This window comes from Phyllobates terribilis, unplaced genomic scaffold, assembly GCF_046119375.1.
Source record: "Phyllobates terribilis strain yellow unplaced genomic scaffold, ASM4611937v1 Scaffold_1__5_contigs__length_1240528914, whole genome shotgun sequence".
NCBI lineage: Eukaryota > Metazoa > Chordata > Amphibia > Anura > Dendrobatidae > Phyllobates > Phyllobates terribilis.
Genome location: NW_027362761.1, coordinates 786,910,701 through 786,929,611, shown reverse-complemented (window position 1 = coordinate 786,929,611; position 18,911 = coordinate 786,910,701). Strand labels below are relative to the sequence as shown.

Genomic DNA, 18,911 nt, shown 5'->3' with positions numbered 1-18,911 from the left:
GAACAAACATATTAAAAGTAGAGAGAGAGATACAGAAAACTGCTGTGCTGAGGTGACGCAGATTAGTACCAAGTGTTGCATGGCTGCCCAAACGCCTAATGAGAAGTTATAATAAAGTGTGACTGCAGATGGGAAAAAATACATGAGTCCAACAATAATTCCTTTGAAGAAATACATATATAGGAAATGGAAGATTTCCTTAATTTTTTTTTATAACATTTAGCACCAAATAGAGAAATAATTCTTCAATTGCTAATAAAGTGCCCTATGCATAAGACCCAAGTGGTCATGTAACACAATATGCCACTATAAAGTTTCTATTTGCAAAGGTGCTTTGTGCAATAAATGGAAATGAATACAATGCAGAGCAAACTCCTTGTTAAAACATCCAAGGAGAAAGGCAGTGCTCGGAATACGACATGAGTGCAGCAGATATGGCCACGTTTTGTGTTACATTCTTCTAGCTTCGTTCAGACCATGCCCAACATACAACGTGCTGTTCATAGATCCACATAAAACCTATTGACCTTTGTTCTTCTCAGGTGTAATAATGAAGATATAGGTTGAGCAAAGCATGTTTGAAATTGTTCTACACAGGCGTGACCAGGGATTATGGTTAGTCAATTTGTTTGGTTAAAGTAAGTACATTATATATAGGAAATCATTTTACCCCCTCTATAACAAAAGACCTATTTTACACGTCCACCTTTGTTCCTTTAAGTTGTTTAGTTGCTTTTAGACTTTTTTTTTTTTTACCAAAATTATGGTGCAAAGCTCAAGATTTAGTTGGATGAGTGATTAAAGATGCACCAAGTTAATCATCCTCCATAAGCCACTGCTATAAATCTGGTGCATTTTCAGACTACCTCTTCTTGGTTTACACTGCTTATACAGGGACAGAACTAGTAAATTTGTCCCTAAAAGGCACTTAAAGAAAAAAGTGCCACTTGAATCAAGAAATTCCATTTTCTAACAATTCATATAATAAACAAATGAGGGTGATTTTCTCTTTAATAGAGGTTAATGAGAAGTCAAAGATTGCAGATGTAAGAGAAAAGTGGTCAAGAAAATAAAGGCCCATTTATCTGGTCTTTACATCAGCATATGGTTTGGGTTTAATCTCACTTTTTCGATTCAATATAAACTGAATGGGAAACACAACTACATAAATAGGTAACACACTGAGCTTGTTTTGGAAGGCTGGCATGCTACATTTAGGGGATGTCTCCCTAACGCAGGGTGTCTGGAACCATCGGGCTGCAATTGTAAAGTAGCTTACAAATCTATTTATAACTACACTTTTCAAGATCCGCTGTGTACATTAAAAAACATTTCTTTGATAGAAATATTTTTCCCATGGAAAACCAATGTATAATATAAATGGGAAATATTGTACACTTACACATTTCTGAACTATAAGTAAACACTGATCAGAGCATTCACCAGTAACGGCAGAGTATCATGAACTCAATCAAAATGGCCATGGCTTGCTTAGGGCACTATAAATGGGTATGTTCCCGTTACATAAAACTGCTGCCCAGATTTGTACGCCATTGTTCTTCCTGCTTCGAATATTTGGGAGAACCTTGTCTTTTTCTAGTTCTGTGTACATCAAAATAGTAGAACTGAAATTTATATTTACTAGAACTTCTAAAAGATACTTTCTATATTGTAAAAAGCAAATGAAAATCACAGAAATAAACGTTTATACTATTCTGGAGTTTGTGTGGTTTTTAATTGCATGCTCGCACTGTTTAATGTATTGGCAGGAAACTGCAGTAAAATATGCTGTCCACTATTAGATGCCTCAGAGTGCTCAAAAAATAAATAAAATATATATAAAAAATATATGGTTAATGGCATGGCTAAACACAAGGTTCCACTCTTTGTTTTGTATAGAACTGATACTTGGCAGAGTACCATGTTCTGTGATGCAACTGTGGAGAAAGCCTCTTAAAGTAGATGGGGCTGTAACAGCTGGTTTCCCCCATAAAACCACAAAATGAGAATAAGACTGATTATACATCTTGCTGCATCCAAACCTTAACACCACAGTGATGTCCACATGCCACTCTCGAAACCTAATCTTGGAGCCATTGCACAGGGAAATCGTACGGACTGTCTTCCTGCACAGCAGCTCCAAATTGTAGGATTGAAAAATCTGCTTTTCACCCTGTTCAGCATACTGAAGGTTTTCTGCAGTCCACACTTTCTATCCATGGTCTAGCAGGATTTAGGACTCAGTCTATCAGTTTGTTTTTTTCACATGCAAGAAAATTCTTGGTTGCTTATCGGTAACAGGATTTTACAGAGCCCATGACAGGACCACCTGACAGGGGGCATCTGCCCACCAAGGACAGGAAACCTACTGATAAAAAGGCAGTACCTCTCCTCCACATCAGTTTTGTTTCAGAGCATGAGAGGACCACCAGACAGTATCTTAGTACACAACTACCACCAAAACATTTCTTACTATACACTCTTACATAGTGCACACCACAAGTGATAAAAGGGAGGGAATATAAGGGTGCAGTCATGGGCTCTGTAAAATCCTGTTACAGGTAAGTAACTAAGGTTTTTATTCCCCTTCTCCAATGAGAGCACCACCTGAGAGATTTGTATAGAACAGACACCTTAGGGAGGGATCACCGCTTGTAACACCTTTCTCTCAAAAGGACAGATCAGCAGATGAAGATAGATCAAGCTGGTAATGGTTATAGAAGATGACCATGTTGCTGCCTTACATATGTTGTGAATGGACACCTCAGCCTTCTCAGCCCAGGAGTCTGCCACAGCCATGGTGTTGTCCTTCAGGTTCTCTGGAACTGGCACATTACTGGAGGAATATGCTAATGGCATCCCTGATCCATCAAGCTCCCCTTGTAACCTTAAGCCCCCCTTCTAGCTCCCTGGAAGGAGACAAAGCATCACTTCTCCTCCAAGGCATTACCACCTCCAAATACTGAACCAAAAGCCGCTTAACATCTAGAGTATGAAGCCTCTGTTCCTCTAAATCTTTTAGGTTAGGATAGAAAGAGGGGAGAATGATCTATGTTGTGTGGAATTTGGAGGCAACCTTCGGAACATAGGTCGGGTCTTAAAGTAACTATCTATAAAGACCCGTGTAAAAGGATAATTTACAGACAGTGCTTGTAAGTCACTAACTATGGGCTGATGTTAGAGCTATCAGTATGACTGTTTTCAAATTGAATTTTTTCTGTCACGCTTTCTAATGGCTCAAAGGGAGACTTGGGGCTTCTAGGAACAGGTTTAGATCCCAGGCAGGTATTCTTTGGGTAGCAATAGGTCTGGATCTATCGCATGCCTTTAGAAACATGATGACTCCTATCTGCTGCCAAATTTTAGTTATATAGTGCTCCAAGAGCTGATACTTGCACCTTAAGGGTACTGGTAGCCAACCCCATATTTAAGCCCCTTTGAAGAAATTCCAGGATAGCTTTAATAGGAATTTTACCCTTAGCTGACTGCCCTGATGTAGATTGGAATTTTGCCCAAGTCCTACTATAGATCTTAGTAGTCACAGGGTTTCTGCTTTTGAGCAGAGTAGTGACTAGATGCTGGGAAGGTTAACCCTGCACAGCGCACACTCCTTGTTCTTGCTTTTGGCACCTAGACTTTTTGGGCCTTTCCTAGCAGGAAAAAAAATATAGAAAAAGGGACCCATTTACTATGGTGAACTTTCACAGATCACTCACCACTCTGCCATTCAGTCTAGGGTACCAGAGATGGAGGCTGGATCTATTCACATTATCACTCCTGTCTGGAGGTGGTGGACTCTCAACCTGCCCTGCTCCTCTGGCTGGTCTTGCTGGCACTCGTCCAACTGCCACGACCCTGATGACAGTGCTGCTGTTGCCACTTTAGCGCCAACCGCTGCTGCTCAGGTGACTGCAGCTCTTAGTCCATGGTGGGGATTTGCACACACCACCATCTTGCAACCCTCCCTCTTAAATAGCTGAGGGATACCACCACCCCCCCCCCTCCCCCCAGGCAGATACAGCTGTGCTTTCTTAATTAAAAAAAGACCCCTTTTTTTTCTACTACAACCTACTGGCACACACAAGCCACAAGGAACATCACTTCCTGACCTGCGCAGTCCCAGCACGCTATAGCAGCAGGGCATGCCTGACTTCCCAACATGCTACATCAGCAGGGTGCGGTAGACCCAGAAGCCTGCGGGCACGCTTAGCATATTGCTGCACTACTCCGTGTGCGCAGCCCTGGCAGCAGGTCCTGGTGCAGTCCATCGGAAGTCTCCCGCCCAGCAGCAGGGCAGGCAGCACTGAAAAACCTGACGTGCTACCATGGGCAGGCCCCAAATGCGTGCATGTCTGAGAGAACCCCACCTGCATGCCTACTCACCACTGACCTCCAGGCCGCAGTATAATCCAGATTCAGGGTATCCCAGGTGCCAGACACCCTCAGCCAGGTAAGTCCATAAGGTACCACCTTGAGGTTCCCATCAAGGACAGGAAATCAAACAAATGCAGAGGAGAGGTACTACCTTTTTATTTAGTAGGTTTCCTGTCGTTGGTGGGCGGATACCCTCTCAGGTGGTGCAGTCATGGGAGAAGGGGGGGGGGGGGATGGATTGAGTTATCAGATTTTCACTGATTAAAGCTGGAGAAACTCCTTGCGTTCATGAAAACCGGACAGCACATGGATTGCATCCAAGTTTTTTTTTTTTTTTAATATAGACACTTAACAGACTTTGATCAGATACTTGGATCAATATCGAACAGGTTTTGTAATTTGCATCAACCACTAGGTCTGCACAAAAACAAACATGTGAACAGCCTCATGATGGCATAGTCATGAGTGCCATCTGAAAGGAAACCATAAGCTGATGCATCTATAGACCCTTGGGCTAAGTACCCACCATCATTAGCAGGATTTCTGCACTAGTTAGCTAAATTAGTGTTTTTTCCAGGTGCAGTCTTTTTGCTATGTTTTATATAAAATGTTTGATTCTTCCTGGTGCATTGCTGTGATGGACCCATCTGGCCCTCTACAACACCACTGATAAGTACTCTTGCTTTTCAGAACCATCATACTCATGGGGCTGGGGTACAGCACAGTAATGGATGCAGAGCTAGCATGTGACTTGGATAAAGCTGCTTTTTTTGCATGTAACATGCATTTGTAACAAGCTTCTTATTTTAATGTGAAAACTGAAGCCATTTGTACTTCATCTTTAATGATGCAACAGCTTAGGAAGTAGCTGTTTAACCACCACACCTGTGATAGTGGTCAGTGTGACCAGCTGCGATGTGGGACCCCAACACAATTATAGGCACAACTACTGACTTACTAAGTGGTTTTTCATACATGGCTCAAACCTTATGCACACATGTACTTTGATAGCTCTAGGAACTTCTGGCCTGCAATGAAACTTACTGTAGGAAGTTACCATACTTGTGACATTAATAAGTTACAAAACTATTTCCTATGACATTCTGAGGCTGTCATACAGGCTTCCTCCATATGCAGGTATAATGTTTTCCCCCAACACACTTAAGATGGATGTGTGATCAGCTGCAATCTAAACATGGCTTCTACTGTAATATCCCACTCTAGATTCCCTAGATATTTTTATATATACAAGGAACACTTAAATTGCTTTTAAGAACTACTCCATATAGTCTATCCTATTGCCAATGTGTTCTAGTTTTAAAATAGAAAGGCTGATCAGGTCAATAAGTTCTGCAACAGCTAATTTCCAGTCTATTGTCCCATCAAGGCAATTAAACAACTTCTAAAGCCAACAGCAACTTGCAAAGTTAATATGGAGCCCACCTTCATAACTAAATCCTTTAGATGCTTAACTATCTAAAACATTAAAGGCGTATTCACATTTATTTTTGTAGCACATATGGAGCTTTAACATGGCACCAAAACAGGCCAAGTATTCTGTATGTGTTTATTTTCAACTTCTCTCAGTACTGAAGAGCCTTTAGCTAATAACCTCATTGCCCCTGCTCAAGTGACAGCTGTAGTGGGGCTCCTGGGTGGATGCTACAGTCATGCAGGAAACGTACCCAAGCAAGATGGAATAAAATAAGCAAGTCTCATCTAAAACAGACTCCTGATTTCATAATGAGTATATGGGATAAAGACAATTCCTAAGACACAAAACAGCATGGAGTTTATTAGATTGCTGCTCTGTGCAGTGTATCACAAGGGGGGGAAGCATCTGAACCACCAACTTGTACCAAAAACAGTCCATGTGTGTAACCATTGGTTAGGGACCCAAATATCCCCTGTAAACCACACTGAATGCATACCAACAATCCTAAAAACTGCAGTGCACAGAACTTACCTAGAACATGGCTCCATGGTGCACAGAAACCCCAAGCACCACTGACAATATGCACCATTAGTACACAGAGTTAATTACTTTTCACAATGCTTTACATAAAGCATATATGATATAATGAAAGATTTACAGTTCAGTTTTGCTTAATGTAGAATTTTAATTGCAAAAACCTTAATTAGAAATACATCTAGTACCATATGCCTATTGCAAAGACCATATGTTCTTGACCCTTTCGTAACGAGTCTTCAGTGGCACAAAATACAGTTGGCACCATCTCCATTGAAGTATAATCTGTGGGGACAAATTAGTTTTATCATTAGCCCATACTAAAAAAAAAAAAAAAAAAAAAAAATTAAAAAGAATTTCCAGTGCAAGAAAAGTAATCATTAAACAGTTAACTGAATTTTGACAGCATGTAGTACACACTCACAAGTTCCCCATGTGGGTGGGCAATTTACATACATAGTTACATGTAGACTAGACTGCACTTCAATCAAGAAGCAGGATGCAACTAGTCAGCAGGTGTCCACATACTTCGGTCACATGACCACCCACATGGTGAATAAAGTGCAATCATGACAGTGCACATTGTGCATGAGCATGATTCAGCAGTCTGCAGATTTTAGATAGAAAAAAACTATTAAATGTTCTACAATTATACTGAAACCATTCAAAATAGAAGTGTAAAATGCTTCCATGTCTAATCCCTGTTCTATATGTATGGCACGGCCTCAGAGTTAAGTGCTGTGATCACTTCTAGCCAGTTAATGGTCACATTAGTATGTACAGGAGGTTCCAGGCCAAATGTCATCTGGCCAATAAAAAAAAAAAAAAAAAAAAAAATCCACTCACTAGAAAAGGCTTCTCCCCAGTACTGAAGTAGTTGGGTAGATCCAAGGAAACCAAAACAGGAGGTGCCATAGCTACCATGTAGCAATATTTAGCAGTTCATATGCAGCGCCATTCAACTCAAAATGAAAACATGACCCCCAGCAGGTAAGCTTTAAGGGGCTGTCCAGTCAGAATTAATGTTTAACCTCTTAGTGACCACCAATACATTACTGACCTGAGATACAAGCTATAGTACAGCTGCTATATTGTCACTTGTCAGGGGATGTTATTCTGAGACCCTGCTGCATTAGACCATGGCTGTTTAACCCTCTAGATCAGCATTTCCCAAACCCCATCCTCATGGCCCCCCACAGGTCATATTTTCAGGATCTCCTTAGTATTGCACAAGTGATTGAAGTATCAAGGCATCAGAAATTGCAATACTAAGGAGATCCTGAAAACATGACCTGTGGGGTCTGTGAGGATGGGGTTTAGGAAACACTGCTGTAGATGCTGCTGTCAATAGAGACTACAGCATCTAGATGGTTAGTGTGGGGGGCTCCCGCTAACCCCAAGAGCACCCTGAGATCAGGATTGTGTGGTCCTGATGGATGCCATGGCAATTTAAGGCCTTAAAGCAGAAATGAGGCTTTTTTCTCTATAGCACCAACATTCTACAACACTTTACATTTTAGCATGACTTGTACCAACAATAAAGACATTACAGAACAAATACTAAAAAGAAGTGCCCTGCCCACAAGCTTGCAATTAACTTTATGTGGCATGACTGGGTTAAAAGGGATCTCCGTCTGAAATTTGCACTATTTTTGAAATTTGCCAAATTTTAGGTTGATATTTTTATAAAATCGATCAACAAAGTAAGACAAAAAAATCACTAACTCTGGAATGTTTCAACATATCCTAGTGATTTTGCAACAAAGTGAATTGTCAGACTTGAGGGCGTGGCTAATTGGCCTGGTCACTAAGGAGTCAAGTCAGGAGCTGATCTGCAGTATGCATCAGCAGCTGCTACACATTAAACCAATCTGCAGTACAACTGTTCAATATGTATATCCAACTACTGCCAGAGTCACCCAGGAGATCTATCCTTAAGGCTGTGCCCACTATGCGTTTTTGCTGTGGAATTTCCGAAGAACACACTTAACGCTTGGTAATATGTGCCCCATGGTCCCCAATGACAATCTGCATGTGCTGTACGCATGCTGCAGATCATTGTGGAAAAATACGCAGCATGTTTATTTTTACAGAAACGTGGTGTAATTGCTGCCATTGAGTCGCATAATATTTGCATGACTACATATGCACATGCAGATATTAAGAGATTCAATATGCGGATGGTACCTGGGTCTGGAGAAGAGGAGACTCCTCCAGACCAGGGAATTTGTACCTATAAAAAAAAAAAAAAAAAAAAGAATTTAATTTAAAAAAAAAACAAAAACATACCTTTTGATGGCCCCCAGTCTCCATAGCGATGCGTCCTGTCTCCCCGGCAGCTCACAGCGGTGCAAAAGGACCTTCCACGACGTCATTTAGTAATGTGACAGGTCACGCAACTGCTGACGTTAGTCACATGACTAAATGACCTCATGAAAGGTCCTTTTACACCATCATAAGCCACTGGGGAGCCAGGACGCACTGTACAGGAGACCACGGGCCATCCAAAGGAGTGTGTTTTTTTTACCATTTTTATTTTTTTAACTAACTTGGTCACACTATATATGCCGGTTGCATGGATTTATATAGTGTGACCAAATTGTCAAGCACTTTCCAAGTGATGATAAAAATCGCTTGGAAAGCACTTGATAACCCGCATGTGGAAATGCATGTGAAGAACGCTTGACAAACGCATCTACCTGGCAGGAAAAATGCATGTAAAATCCGCATGTGTTTTTTCCTGCCTGGGAGATTAAGAAAAAAAAAAAAGGAGCAGCATTTCTGCACCGTGGGCACATAGCCTAAAAAAGAGATTGACCTTTTATAATCTTTGTGCACATTGATTTAATTTTAAACCACTGAAAAGTTTTTCAAATTAATTATTTTCATATTTGCTTGCTCAGTGATAATCACATGACCCCTGGGTGCAGCCTGTGCTATTGGATGAGGTCATATCAACTTTCAGACAGGAAGTTAACCCCTTCATGATGGAGCAATTTCAGTTTTAGCATTTTTGTTTTTGCTCCCCTTCCCAGAGCCAGAACTTTTTTATTTTTCAGTCAATATGGCCATGTGAGGGCTTATTTTTTTGCAGGACGAGTTGTACTTTTAAACCCCATCACTGGTTTTGCCATATAGTGTACTGGAAAAGAGGAAAAAAATTCCAAGTGCGGTGAAATTGCAAAAAAATGCAATTCCACTTTTTTTTTTTTTTAAACACCATGTTCACTGAATGCTAAAGCTGACTTGCCATTATTATTCCCCAGGTCATTACAAGTTGGTAGATACCAAACATGTATAGGTCCTTTTTATTTTAGTGAAAAAAATATCCAAGCTTTGCTAAACAAGAAAAAAAGCCATTTTTCAAGACCCATAGTGTCTCCATTAGTAGTGAGCGAGTATGTTTTAACCCTTTCAAAGAGTACGCTCGGGCCGAGCTCCGAGTATTTATAGCTGCTCGGTGATAAGGTTAAATCGCTCCCTGTGCATGATTTGCGACTGTTTGACAGCTTTATTACATGTGAGGAATGTGTAAGAAATAGACATTCCTCACATGTACTAAAGCTGTCAAATAGTCACAAATCATGCACACGGAGCGATTCAACCATATCACAGAGCAGCTGTAAATACTCTGTGCTCGCCTGAGCATACTTGGCAAAAGGGTTAACAAAACATACTCGCTCATCACTAGTCTCCATTCTTTGATTTGGGGCTGGGTGAGGGTTTTTTTTTTTTTTTTTTTGTTTACACCATTTTGGGGTAGATCCGAAGTTTTGATTGCCCATTATGGCATTTTACTGCAATGCTGCAGCAACCAAAAACGTAATTCTGGCATTTGGATTTTTTTTGTTACGCCGTTTACCAATATTGGCACGAAATTTAAAACACTGCTTCTGTTGGGCCGCAGCCACTCAGCGACTGGGGCAGCCAAGCCGCGAATTGGCGCCAGATTTGAAACACGCAGGCCACCGTCAGGAGATCAGCGGCGACGCAGCCGGGAGATGACGGTGCTAGCCGGTTATCTCGCAGCAGAAGTACCCCAACCAGCGGCCTCGCTCCCCAGTCCTCCCTTCACACTTGCTGTTGGGAGGGGCCCCAGGGGGTAGATTTGGGGGGGGGGGGGGGGGGGGGGGCAATTTAAAGTAGTGTACAACCCATTTAAACACTGCTTCGCTGATTAGTCACACCCGGTCGGCTGCATACATATTCTAGAATACCCGATGCGTTAGAATTGGGCCACCATCTAGTGCTTCAATAATCTCCAAAGGAGACTAGAAGCAGCAGTTTTCTGATTGCTTCTACTGCATACAGGCGACGAGCAGATCACCTGTATGCAGTAGAAATGCTTATGTGCTATGAGCGCCGACCACAAGGTGGCACTCATAGCAATCTTTACATGACAACCACAGGGGTCTGCTGCAGGTTGCCATGCCCACCCATCAGTGACCCACGATCATGTGATGAGGTCACTGATGCGCTTCTGGCACGGCACTTTTAAATGCCGCTGTCAGATTGACAGCGGCATTTAACTGGTTAACAGCCATGGGTGGATTGCGATTTCACCTGTGGCTGTTGCAGGCAAATGTCAGCTGTATAAATCAGCTGACATGTGCCCGGTTCAGTGCGGGCTCATCGCTGGAGCTCCTGCTGAACTGGCCTTTCCGACATGGTGTGTACCATTACTGACCATGTCGGAAAGGGGTTAATGTTGCATCACTGGAAGCTGCAGCCATGTGATTGTTTTTTTTCAAATAAGTTTTTTTTCATATTTGCTTGCTCAGTGACAAACCACTTATTTCAGTGGTTTAAATCAATGTGCACAATAAAGATTATAGTGCCTCTTTAATATAGTTCATGTCTTATGAAAGACCAACACCTTGGAGTGTAAGGCCAAGTGTCCATGATGCAGAAATGCTGCATATTTTTTACACTTCTCCCTGGCAGGAAAAACGCATGCGGATTTTATATGCGTTTTTCCTGCCTGGTAGAAGCGTTTGTAAAGCGTCTTTGCATGCGGGTTGTCAAGCGCTTTCCAAGCAATTTTAGCATCACCTGGAAAGTGCTTGACAACTTGTTCACACTATATAAATCCATGCAACCAGCATGGATTTATAGTAGTGTGACCAAGTTAGTTAAAATAAAGAATGGAAAAAATAAAAAAAAATAAAGTTTATACTCCCCTTCTGATGTCTTCCCGGTGTTTTGTCTGCTCCGTCCAGTGTCTTGCACTGCTTGCGGGGGTGTGAAGGACCTGCGGTGACGTCATTTGAGCCATGTGATGGGTCACATGACTCAGTGACGTCATGGCAGGTCCTTCACATCAATGCGAACATTGCAAGACACCGGACAGAGCAGACAAAACAGTGGGAAGACATCAGAAGGCGAGTATAAACTATTTATTTTAAATTCTTTTTCTACAGTTTCTATGGTACCCAGGTCTGGATGAGAGTCTTCTCTCCTCCAGACTTGGGTACCATCCGCACATTGAACCGTGTGATATCCGCATGTGCAAATGCAGTGATGCGGATGTCACGCGGTCCAATGCAAGTCAATGGCGGAGATTACGCTGCATGTCTGCAAAATTAATGGACATGCTGCGGATTTTTGAGCGCAGCATAAACGCTGCGGAAAAATCCGCAACATGGGCATTGACATTGCGGCTTGTCATTGGGGACATGGGGGGCGGATTACCAAGCGTTTATGCTGCGGAAATTCCGCAGCATAAACGCTTGTAAAACGCTACGTGGGCACCCAGCCTAAATCTTGCCATAATTCCTTAAAGGGACCTGTTAGTGTAAACACTGCATTCTTTTGTGCTACTATGCATGTCATTTCAGAAAAAACACCTCATTTACTGTGTATTTAAAGAACCTGTGAGCATGATTTTGTAAAGACAGCTGTAATACCTTTGGTGAATAAATAGCTGTGGTTATTTAACCCCTTTACAACCTTGACATAGGTACAGCCAACGTAGTCTGCACATAACAGCTGATCAGATCAGCTGTCAAGTGGCTGGAACAGCCGCAGGTGGACCCAACCAGTTAACTGCCACTACATGCTGGCCGCACATCAAAAGACAGCCCATTGGCCCTTTGTCATGTGATTGTGGGGCACCGATGGGTTGTCATGACAGCCGACGATTTGCAGAATACCCCCCATGCCTGTCATTGTGAATCTCCTATGAATGCCAGCATTCATAGATTGAAACCGCATGAAAAAAAAAAAAAAATGAAACCCCAGAATTCAGTATTTTGGCTGCTGAAACATTGCAACAGGCAAACAAAAACTATATATACCAAAATTGTAACAAAAATGTCAGCTTGACGTGCAAAAAAATAAGCCTCCCAGCCCAAGATCACAAAAAAAAAAAAAAAAAAAAAAAAAAAAAAAGGAGGAGCTACAGTTCTTGGAAAAATGGCAACAAGCCATTTCCCACCACTTGAACCTATATGCTTGGCATCTGTACTCCTACTGACCTGGGGGAATTATATTGCCAGGTCAGTTTTAGCATTTAGTGAAAATTGTAAATAAACTCAAGTTTTTTGCACTATGGCAATTTCACCACACTTGGAAAGTTTTTTGCTGTGCACATGGTAAATCAAGTGTCATTCAAAAGTACAACTCTTCCTGCAAAAAAAAAAAAAGAAAGTCCTCATACAGCCATATTGACAGAAAAATAAGTTATGGCTCTGGGAAGGAGAGCAAAAAATGAAAGTACAAAAACGAAAAATTGCAAGGCAATGAAGATGTTTAATCACCACTTGAAGTTTTTTCAATTAGATTTCAGTGCACAGGGGCAGGGCTGTGAAGTCAGTAAGCCTAACTTCCAACTCCATTTCCCTGACTCAGACTCCCTCATACATGGCTCAAGTTTAAGTGATAAATTTACTGTAGCACAGATTCATCTGAGCTAAAAGTCTAGACCCTTAGATCAGAAATAGGACATTTCATAACTTTCCCAAATTCTTATGAAAAAATATTCCCCACAAACTGCATTGAACTACTGTATCCAATTTATTATATATTTTAGGAGTTGGAGTCAGTCCATTTTATACCGACTCCAACAAAATGGACACAGACTCCACAGCCCTGCACAGGGGCTGGACTGTGTACTGGGGCCCCTCCGTTCCCTTCGGTGTAAGTGACCGGCCTCCTGTCTCAGCAGTGACCTGTATTCACACACTGGAGCAGGCAGAAGGGCCAGGAATCAGACAGGGAGAAGACTGGGTACAGTCCAGCCCCTGTGCACCAACATCTAATTAGTAGAAAACTTCAAATGGTCATTAAAGAACAAAGGAGATTTCTGCACCAAAAGTATCAATGTAATCAATACTGCAGCTATGTTTTTTCATTACAATATCATGCTGATATTTTCAAGTTGCATTTTCTTCCTGATAATGGTTGAGATTTTACACCTTTAAAGTTTTCTGGCTTCAGAGGGTGCCATGGCAGTTTGCTTATTAAAAAAGCAGCTTAAAGGGGTTGTCCACTACTTATCCCCTCCCCAATGTATCCCCCCAGGGCCCATAAGTCTTTGTAATTACCTTCTGTTGCAGGTCCTGCCTGTGAGCAGCGCCATCGGTGGCCGCTCACAGGCATAACGTGACCCCCAAGGCCAAGGGTCCCTCTTCTGCATTCCACTGGTGGATGCTGGGTTGTGGGCAGAGTTACCCCACATGTCACACCCAGCATTCACTGCACGTGCTCCCTCATCATTCATCAGGTAAGCACGCAGTGGATGCTGGGTGTGATGTGGGGGTAACCCCACCCACAACAAGTCACAGCGCTGGGGTCCCCGCAGAGTCACGCCTCACTTGTCGTGATGTCAGCGTGGGGTCCCATGAAGTTTGTGAGCAGCCAGAAATACAGCCGCTTACAGGCAGAACCTGCAACGGAAGGTAGTTACAAAGACACTTATAAGCCCTGGGAGGGGGCATAATAAAAGTTGTGGCCAACTTCTTTAAACGGTTTCTTTCCACGCATTGGTCCAGCACTATCTCCAATGCTGCTCCTGCGGGCCGTCTTCAGCAATGCTGCAGCCATCTGGTGAGCTCAACCACTTGTGTTGTCAACTTAGCCAGAGCTGCTAAACTCAGATTGGCTGCAAAAACAAGAACCTTTATGGACCCATGGTGGGTGTGTAAAGCAGTGCATGGGTTAAAAAATATGTATTATATAAAAGGAAATGCATTGAAATTCCCCCATTGATCAAACATTACCTGCAGATGTAGATTTTAGGATTTTTGGTTTCAGCCTGCAATAAATTAAACGGCAATTAATGAAAGTGTTACTAAAAGTACAACAGGAAGGTTTATTTTTTAAAAATGGTGTCCTCATTTGTAAAGTAAAATTGAATCATGTGTATCATAATGTGAACAGCAGTACAAGGTTTTAATCATTGGACACAAGTAAAACCAGAAGAGCAATAACTAGTTTCACATGAAGACATTGTGTATTAGGCAATATCAATCTCATTACCTTTGCGAATATAGTTCTCCGGTAGTTTCTGATTCGCCATCGCTAATTGACCAGGAAGCTTAAAAAGAAAGTGACATGTACAACTTTAGTGCATTTTAAGCAAGCTAAACTGAGGATTTATGTTGCAAAATCTTATTTCTCTACCTGGGAAAGACTACCCAAAGGCAGCATACACCTTTATGAGGACAGCAGATATACCAGCATGGCAGATAAACCCACTAAACACAACCTCAAGTTACCAGTTATATTAAAGATCGTACTATATGCCAAACATTGCACTAAATGGACTCATTGAGGGCAAAGTCACATGCTTGACAGGAGCAGAAATGGGATTTTTCTGCAATCTTTGTCATTTTGATGTTGGTAAGGGGTTAAAGCATTACATCTTTTTTTACCACAGTGTACCAGGAAAATAAACACAATTCTAACATTGTTTTTTGGGTATTTTTGACAGTTACATTGTGGTAAAGTGGACCTTGTAGTATAGTTCTCATTAGTATGATTAGCGATACCAAACTTGTTCACTTTTTATCATTTTATAATTGCCTTTGCTTATGTCAGCATGTTCTGACACCCATGCTTTCATATTTTGGTTGATAGAGCTGGGTGAGGGCTTATTTTTGCAGGGTGAGACTTTATAGGTAGCATTTTGGCATGGCGATTTGAACATGTTTATTTTTTAAGTGTTACTTTATTAGTCCCCTTGGGTACTTGAACCTGCGATCTTATTGCTTGTATTATACACAGCAATACCACAGTATTGCTGCATATAGTAAGAATTACCATGAACCCAGCCACTGCCTTTTTTTTACCTGCCTCTAATGGAATTCTATGGGGAAAATGATGCAGTTAAAAAAGCAGTGGTCATGAGATTTCTAGAAATTGCATCCAAATATCACTTGTCTAGAAAAAAAACTAAATGTTTGGTAGCTTTGGACTATTCGTTTGTTATGCTTATATACCACGTAAACTGCTTTAGTTTGTGGAGGAACCTGGCAGCTGTAGTGAATTTCTTACTGACCCACCCTCAAACTGCTCACATGGGAATTAAGTCTTTGAACCATAAGGCAATCTGTACCCTTTACTTAAGCAATCTTGCTACATCATGGAAAAGTTTTTTCCATATGCAAACAATGCTCAGTTGCTCTGGGTGTGACCACAGCACTTCATGAACCTTTGCCTTCAATGACCTCCATGCCCATGTAAACAGGTAGGAGGGAATCGCACAGATCATTTTTAATCCCTTTAGACCCATCACCCAACTTCATATTGATGACCAACACCCCCCCCCCCCAATCTGTTTTCAATAAAGTGTGGCATAATCTTGCTGAACCCAGGTATATCTATAATCGTTTGTGCTAGTATGTACAACCAGTCAGAAACAGCCTCTATTTTCAGCACATGCAATGCATCAGATGGCAAAATCATCATTGGTCAAATATTCTACATGTAAAGTCTAATAAAAATGAATAACTTACGTTTCAATAATCCTGTCAGTTCGACTGTGGCATCATGTCATTTATCAGGTCCTGTCAAAAGTGATGAGACATGTTAGCAAGGCAACATCCACCAAAATCTATAACCATTTCTGTACTAATGTCAACTAGTTCTCTGTATCATCCAAGGTGGAACTTATTCACCATTTAAAGGTGTAGTCACAGCCTGGTCAATTGTATCAACCACACTTATGATTGTGATACAGGAGAAAGGCACATGCATGACCATTTCTCCATTCCTGACAGCACAAGATCATTGCATTTCCTATGTATTATCAATCAAGTTTCTTCGACAGACAACTTTTGGTTTTATTTGGGGTGGTGGTGAAGGGGGAGGAGATACTCAACTGATTTTAGCACTCGCCCCTTTCTGCTCCTGAACACAGAAGGGAGTAGGTAAAATACCAGTTAATAGAGTTCTCACCATACTGAAATTATTAACACTATTACTGGAACCTACACCCAAGGTTACACCACCATCCTCAGCCAGTTAAGTGCTAATCATGCTTAAATCATGATGTGAACAGCAGTAAAAAGGCTTCATCACTGGATGCTGGAAACAATCTGGCATTTGGATGTCATATTATAGAATAGTTTGGGCATTACCCCATTTGTTCATTTTGGTGTAATCTGGGTGGACTCCTCATGGCGGCTTGTGCAACTCCTGCTCCTGTATGATCAATTTACACTGCATCTGAAATAGAAAATTAAGTCATTAATGAGACCTTTAGATTTGTAAGAATGGTCATTCTCCAGAGCACATCCTCATAACTCATGAGTGTAATCACAGCAGTCATGATGTGAACAGCAGAAATGCATTTTAATCAGCAGATGTGCAACAAAGGAATTCAAAGAGAACCTGTCAGCAAATCAAAACCACCAGTTTTTGCTTGTATTTCATTTCTGCAGCTCTCTTGAGTATTTTTTTAACCCCTCCCCCTACTGCTCTAGAGATAACTGCCATTAAATATAAAGGCCTGTAAGTTGTTTTTTTTTACCAAGAGGACTGGGGGCACCTCCGGGTCTGTCAAGAACTGTGGCCTGCATGGTCTAAGACTTCTGTCAGTGTAATACTGACAGGTATAAAGCATCACCTACATTGCAGTGCATACCAGCAATCAGAGCCATGAACGTTAAAGTCAAATAGAGGGACTAAGTTGACCAAGTTTAAAAAAAATTTTTTTTTTTTAAAAAAGTCACAAAAAAAACCAGACATGAAGACATAATACCCATAAATATGTTTTTATGTAAAAGCAAAAAAGTACACTTTGTATCACTGCATCTGCAATGACTATCTGAACTAAGTCATTCTGAGATTTAGATGGAAACCCCGATATAAGTGCTCAGCGTAGAGAGCAGGATAAAGGTGATCCAAAAGGTTATGTAAATGTTCCCAATAAAAGCTTCAACTCAATCCACAAAAATGGCAAGTCCCCACTTAGGTTAATCATCTGTCAATGGAAATATAGGGGGCTTCCACATAACTGGTAGTACAAAGGCTCTGGAAAAGTGAAATGGCTCCTCGCTCTTCAAAAGAAATCCAAAGAATTCTGGGCTCCCAAATCCTAATGCCCACCTCACTTCTGAGCCACAGTGTGCCTACACCACATTTAGCATCCACATGTTTGGCATTTCTGTAGTGATGAGAGCCCACCATGTCTCCAGAAGAATGAGCTAGGCACTACAAAGGCAGATTTGCAATTTTCACTTAGCAAAATCTGCTTCTGGAAAACACCCATGGAGTTCTATGGTCACTACATCTGAAGGTAAATTCCCAAAGGGGTATAACTTCCAAAATGGGTTCACTTGAGGGATTCTGCTCTTCTAGCACATAGGGGCTTTGTATATGGAGGCTAGAAACTATTCTAGGAAAATCTGCGCTCCAGGAGGCAAATAGCTCTCAGTCCCTCCCGAATGTCGTCGTATGGCTAAGCAGTACTTCACAGCCACATATGAAATATTGCCACATTCAGCATAAATTGTGGGACAAGTTTTGGTGCCATTTTCTACCCATTTCCCAGTGTGAGAATGTAAAATCAGGGGCTAAAACTTTTTGTGGTAAAAAAAATGAGTTTTCTCTTCTCTGCCCAATGGTATAAAGTCATGTCACACCCATGGTGTCAGTATGCTCACTGCACCCCTAGAAGAATTCACTTTGTATAATGGGGTCTCTTATGGGGAGCAGCCAGTGTACATCTGCAGGATTATAAGTGACAAGTACACAGGCATCCCAAAGGCCAGAGTGGTGGCTCAGTGGTGATCCCTGCAGCGCTGGGGTCCTGGGAACAAATCCCACCAAGAACAACATCTAAAGAGCTTTTATGTTCTCCCTCTAAAATAACAGCAGTGCACTGGCAGGAACCTCCATTAAGAGGACACTGCAAACCACTGAGCTTTCATAGAAACCCGGCTCCCCCATTCACTAGACCAGCCGTGCAATACACAGCCCAGCTACCAAGCTGAGCACTCACCTCCTCACCCTCCAACAGCCAGGCTCGAAAGGCCGTCCAGCTCCAAACCACGAGGTTATAAGCGTAGTCACGTAATCAGGTCACGTGTGCAACGTCACTGCCAAAAAGCTGAGAAGGAAGTCG

At 41.7% G+C, this 18,911-nt stretch overlaps 1 long non-coding RNA gene across 1 annotated transcript; it reads right to left on the bottom strand.

Annotated features, from left to right (window-relative positions):
- Positions 1–6,474: 6,474 nt before the first annotated feature.
- On the bottom strand, positions 6,475–18,880 carry LOC141151133 (uncharacterized). The gene is made up of 6 exons (XR_012246983.1): positions 18,789–18,880; positions 16,924–17,011; positions 16,300–16,350; positions 14,822–14,879; positions 14,563–14,597; positions 6,475–6,628 (listed from the first exon to the last, which is right to left on the bottom strand). It is a non-coding gene; the product is annotated as an uncharacterized lncRNA (long non-coding RNA).
- Positions 18,881–18,911: the final 31 nt, after the last annotated feature.